The sequence below is a fragment of the Oncorhynchus masou genome, chromosome 32 (genome assembly GCF_036934945.1).
Source record: "Oncorhynchus masou masou isolate Uvic2021 chromosome 32, UVic_Omas_1.1, whole genome shotgun sequence".
In the NCBI taxonomy this organism is placed as follows: Eukaryota; Metazoa; Chordata; class Actinopteri; order Salmoniformes; family Salmonidae; genus Oncorhynchus; species Oncorhynchus masou.
In genome coordinates, this window is record NC_088243.1 from 55924794 (window position 1) to 55930802 (window position 6009).

General features: G+C 41.5%; 1 long non-coding RNA gene across 1 annotated transcript; it reads left to right on the forward strand.

The window, feature by feature from the left end:
* Positions 1-537: 537 nt before the first annotated feature.
* LOC135526256 (uncharacterized) lies at positions 538-1744 on the forward strand. Its single transcript, XR_010453270.1, has 2 exons — positions 538-743; positions 1129-1744. It is a non-coding gene; the product is annotated as an uncharacterized LOC135526256 (long non-coding RNA).
* The last annotated feature ends 4265 nt before the right edge of the window (positions 1745-6009 follow it).

The following is a 6009-nucleotide window of genomic DNA, read 5'->3' on the forward strand; positions in this document are numbered from 1 at the left end:
ATGTGTCTGTTACTTGAACTCTGAAGCATTTATTTGGGCTGCAATTTCTGAGGTGCAGTTAACCCCAATAAACTCAGCAGCAGAGATAACTCTGGGTCTTCCTTTCCTGTGGCAGTCCTCATGCGAGCCAGTTTCCTTATAGTGCTTGATGGTTTTGCGACTGCACTTGAGGAAACTTCATGTCTTAAAGTAATGATGGACTGTCATTCCTCTTTGCTTATTTGAGCTGTTCTTCCCATAATATGGACTTGATCTTTTACCAAATAGGGCTATCTTCTGTATACCACTCCTACCTTGTCACAATACAACTGATTGGCTCAAACACATTAAGAAGGAAAGAAATTCCACAAATGAACTATGAACAAGGCAGACCTGTTAATTGAAATGCATTCCAGGTGACTACCTCGTGAAGCTGGTTGAGAGAATGCCAAGAGTGTGCAAACCTTTCATCAGGGCAAAGGATGGATACTTTGAAGAATCTCAAATATAAAATATATTTTGATTTGTTTAACATGTTTTTTGGTTACTACATGAATCCATGTGTGCTATGTCATAGTTTTGATGTCTTCACTATTATTCTGACTGGTACTGTAAATATATAAAGTTAGTTACAGTATTTGCTGTACTGATCTACCAGTACTGACTTCCTCTAGGTAACGCGCCTCTACAGAAACAAGCTCCATCCATTGTTGCCTTGACAAAGTGATGATAAGGAGAGACGCACAGGAAGAAGGGAACCGCAGGTAACCATAGCAACCAACCAGGGTTTGTGTTAGAGCGGACAGTGACGGGGTAGTTAAATATATGTATCCATTACCAACATTCTAAGGAATGCGCCCCTAGTGTCCACTACCCACCCTTTGAAGTTCCCTTTGTAAGGAAGGGAGCTGTTTTTCAGAATGGAACAAAGCCTCGGTACCACAGCAGCAGTGGTAACTTGTGACTGAGATGCTGCCTTGATAATGATGGATAGGATTTACATAGTGCTATTCCAAGTGCTCAGAGAGCTTTATATTGTAACCGGACACCCAGCTGAGGCTGTGCGCCAACGTGAGATGTTGCTTGCTGTTAGATCGCCGATGCGGCGAGCAGCCTCACTTCTCCATATTGATCTGCTTCTATTTTTAGGCTCTGGGAGATGTGAGGATGATGATGAAGATGAGAATAAAGGATGAAGCCAGGGAAACAGAAGGGCCACACTAAACAAGGACCCCAAGGGGCCGTCGGTTGGCAGCTTTTCATGTCTGTTTTTTGTTCTGTTTGTAGATTTGACTGTTTCTTTGTTTCTGGGGCGATTTTGTTTGTTTTGTGCGATGAGTCAGTTCTTGCAGCCAGGGGTCTTTTGTAAACTGTTGCTCCACACAAGCTATGTTTGTTGCTAGTGAGTGTGTGCTTTAGAGTGTAGCTTCGTTAGCAGCCTTTCTAAAAAAAAACATTTCCATGACATAGACTGACCAGGTGAATCCGGGTGAAAGCTATGATCCCTTATTGATGTCACTTGTTAAATCCACTTCAATCGATGTAGATGAAGGGGAGGATATAGGTTAAAGAAGGATTTTCAAGCCTTGGCACAAATTGAGACATGGATTGTGTATGTGTGCCATTGAGAGGGTAAATGGACAAGACAAAATATTGAAGTGCCTTTGAACGGGACATGGTAGTAGGTGCCAGTGGTGTAAAGTACTTAAGTAAAAATACTTGAAAGTACTACTTATGTAGTTTTTTTTAGGTATCTACTTTACTATTTATATGTTTGACTACTTTTACTTCACTACATTCCTAAAGGAAATGATGTACGTTTTACTCCATACATTTTCCCTTTTGAATGCTTAGCAGGACAGGAAAATGGTCTAATTCACACACTTATCAAGAGAACATCCCTGGTTATCCCTACTGCCTCTGATCTGGCAGACTCACTTTGTTTGTAAATTATATGTTAGTGTTAGAGCGTGCCCCTGGCTATCCATACATTTTAAAAACAAGAAAATTAAGCGGTGTGGTTTACTTAATATAAGACATTTTAAATTATTTATACTTTTGATACTTAACTATATTTAGCAATTACACTTACTTTTGATACTTAAGTATATTTAAAAGCAAATACTTTTACTCAAGTAGTATTTTACTGGGTGACTCACTTTTACTTTAGTCATTTTCTATTAAGGTATCTTTACTTTTACTCAAGTATGACAATTGGGTACTTTTTACATCACTGGTAGGTGCCAGGAACTGAAACTCTAAAAAGTGTAGTTTCTATTGACAATTCAGATCTACTGTACAAACTATGGCACAAGGGAATGATGAGCGGATGAGGAAACCTGTAATTTTAATTAAGACATTTATGAGTGAGCTTGGACGGGCGTAGTCAATATAACTATTTGTTCAGCGCTTTTGAAATGTACAGAACATAATTCAGAACCTGGCCCGGCCTTACAGTATTCTCCTTGTACACAAAGTCAGAACCGTAGGATAAATAAAGGGGGCATATAAACAGATAATGAAAGATAATGATTACATTTCTCTAAAACAGGCTACAGCCTACATGGGCACCACCGAGTCAGAACAGTATACTCAGTTATGAGGGTGAAAAAGACCAAATTGTTAGGGTGAGGCACATGGGCTACTAACAGCTTAGTACACAACATATACTTAGTATAACTTTCTTAGCTACAGTATAAATTTCTCCCTGGTATATTACATAATTTATGCAGCAGCATACAATACATTTTTTGGACTCACTTTGTTGTGCTGTGCTCACTTGAACGAGAAGGTGGCACGGCGGGTCCTTGTGGGCAGATTTTGTCATCAAACTTTGTCGTCAAAGTCAGACATTCTCTGGATTTACAGTGCCTTGCGAAAGTATTTTACCTTACTTTCGCAAGGCACTGTATCCTGCTTTCAAAGCAACTGTTAACTCTGGAAAAAAACAAGGTTGAATCATGACGTCAGGGATCTTAAGGTCGGAGCTCTAGAAAGAGGCCAGAGTTCCTGACTTTGAATTCCAAGTTGGATGACTGCTCATAGCGTATTTTCCCAGTCGGAGCTAGTTATTTTCCAGAGTTCCCAGTTGTCTTCAACTCACTGAAGTCTGAGATTTCCCATTTCCAAGTTTTCAGTTGTTTTGAACGCGTCAGAAGTCATGCTGGATTGACAGCATGGCCAATGTATTCAACCTTTTCTGGACCATGGTGTGTTTTGCGAGTGACTGTTTATCGTTTTAAGCTTGGAAAAGAGACCCTTAAACCCAGACTTGGACCACACACACTCTCCACTGAATAGCAGGCTAGTGATAGCTTTACAAAGCTTGCAGTTAGCCACTGATTCCTTCCAAACCACTCATTGTTGAATTTGCGATTTCCAACTTGTGTAATGTTTATGTCCAATGGCCGATGAGCACCGATAAGTTTAATCTATAATTTCTCTTCATATGATTAGGATTGTAATGATTTGCCAGTATATTGTCAACTCAATTCATGATGATAACTGCTTGTCTAGCTTGCTAGCTAAGATTTTGAAAGTATGATGCTGACATGATTAGTCCAATCAAAGCTACGGTAGATATAACGTGATTTGACGTAATTTTATCTCTGGCCAATGACCTTGAGGCTTCTTTTGGATGGGCACTTCTAATGTAAATCTATGGCAGCACCCAAGGGGATTTTGCGGCGATGTAGTGTCCCCATGAGTGACAGAACACTGAGCCAATCACGGCGCAATTAGAGAACATTACCAACCCCTACGCTCCGTATTTTCCGCTGGCTGCCCCACCACCACAGAAAGCACTGAGCTAGGCTGAAACACCTGCATTTTGGAGCTGCCTTATTCAAGAAAGCAACTCCATATTCAGACGGTGTTCTCAATGTTTTGTACACAGTTTTTAGTCTACATAACACATTGTACAGGCTGTGTTAAATGTTTGCCTAGTATGATAATAAACGCACTGCAATGGTTGTTTACTTTCCTACAGCTGAAGCAAATATACCCTTTCCATCCTGAGCCCACATTTTGTTCCTTCCTTGCACTGGCCACACAGCAGATTTTCATCTAGATATTCTGAGTCTGTGTTATGACACTGGCTGAGGAAGGTATAAAAGTGTATTTGTAAAGTAAAGATCAGTACTGGAATGTGTAATGGAACGGTTCTGTTACCATGGTTCTGTTCTCATACACCGTTCCTCACAGACAGATATGTTTACATTCCGTCCGGTCTTTCAATGGACAGGAACAAATAAATAAATGGCACCCCAACCACTTTCTATACCAATATGTAGTCTGTGCAGTGTGTTTGAGTTATGTTCTGTGTGTGTTTTGGCTGCTGCTTTGGGTAAGGATGTGGAACATCAGACTCATGTAGTCTGTGTAATAGAGGGTGAGTCATGCCTACGAAGGCTCATTTACTACACATGAAGCATTACATCACTACTGGCAGGCTGTGACAGTGTGGGACTAGGATCAACATTGGGAAAAGGCGACATTTCCGAGCCTGTACTCTACTGCCTGAGAACATGGACATGGGGGAGAGAGGGGGATCCAAGGGATGTTTGATGTGTGTGTAGGAAAGGGAGAGAGAGAGAGAGATATAGAGAGAGTGGTGGGAAGGGAGGATCACTATCAGTAGCTTCATTTGATGATCTAAATCTCTATATAACTCAATCTCTCGCAGGTCCCATCTGAGCCCTTCAGACTGTCACTAAAGAAGCTGGTTCATAATTTGTTTAAATTGTTAATGCTCATGAATATATTTAAGCTCATACTGTCACACACATGAATTCTTAAGCTGGTTATGTAAAGTTTATTAAGACAGAGGCTTGTTTCTACACTCCACTCCTTTCAGTACAGCCAAAGGAAAATAGAATAACTATAGCGTCCATCACCACTATTTCTACACTGACTACGGCCTCAAACTCCCATCCCATCCTACAGCACACAAATAAAGTTTGAAAAAATTGGGAGACCGATTCATAAAATGATGAAAAGCAACACTCGCTATTAGTCAGTCTCTCTCTGCCTGCCCCGCATTCAAACCATCCCCCCAAAGCCCCTTCCCTTCCTTATCAGTCTGTTATGCAGCTTTCACCCAGACAGCCCAATTCTGATATTTTTCACTAAATGGTCTTATATACCAATCAGATCAGCTCTGAAAAAGATCTGATGTGAAAAGATCTGATGTAACTATTCAAAAGAACAATTAGTGGGAAAAAAAAGATCAGAATTGGTCTGTCTGTGTAAACGCAGCCTCATTGTGCTGTTCTCAGCATCAGGCCTTATCCTACCAACCACACTCACCCTCCCAACATCCTATGGCCCTGCAGCGATGGACTACATATGCTGCCACTAACGTGTGCAGTGGAGTCTGTTAGTGTGTGTCTGTGCTTGTGTATGTCTCTGTGTTGAATGCCACTCAGACAGACCACAGCAGTAGGCAGAGAGAGAGAGAGAGAGAGAGATAGAGAGAGAGAGAGAGAGAGAGAGAGAGGCAGCTGGGCGTGAGTAATGCATCCATCCAGGCCCAGGGAATCTGGGTCACAGTCACACTACTGTGGGACTTCAGGCAGACACTCTTATTTACTCGCACTAGATACTTATACTGCTGGGTGATGTTCACTAATGCAAACACTCCTCCTATACAAGCATACCAATAGTCAGCCCGGTTACTCTGTGGGATTGGTAGTCTATAGCTGCATTGACTGCCAACTCCTGATTGACATTGGAATGAGCATTCACTAGATGGAGGAGCAAAGAATGGACAAGGGAAGGAAGTGGAACAGTGCCTAAGCAAAAACGTTTTTTTCTCTCCCATTTCTCACATTCAGTCCACTTCAAAGGGTCAGAGGTTAATTGGGTTTCATCATTATTCAATAGCCTATTATTAGGATAGAGGACTGGTTCCGTGCATTATTAGGCACACCTTAAAGACAAGGGGGATAGCATCATATATGCGTAATTGCATAGTTTATTGCCAGACCACCAGGCGTCCTGCTATGACGGTGCACGCTTCTCCCGCACGCT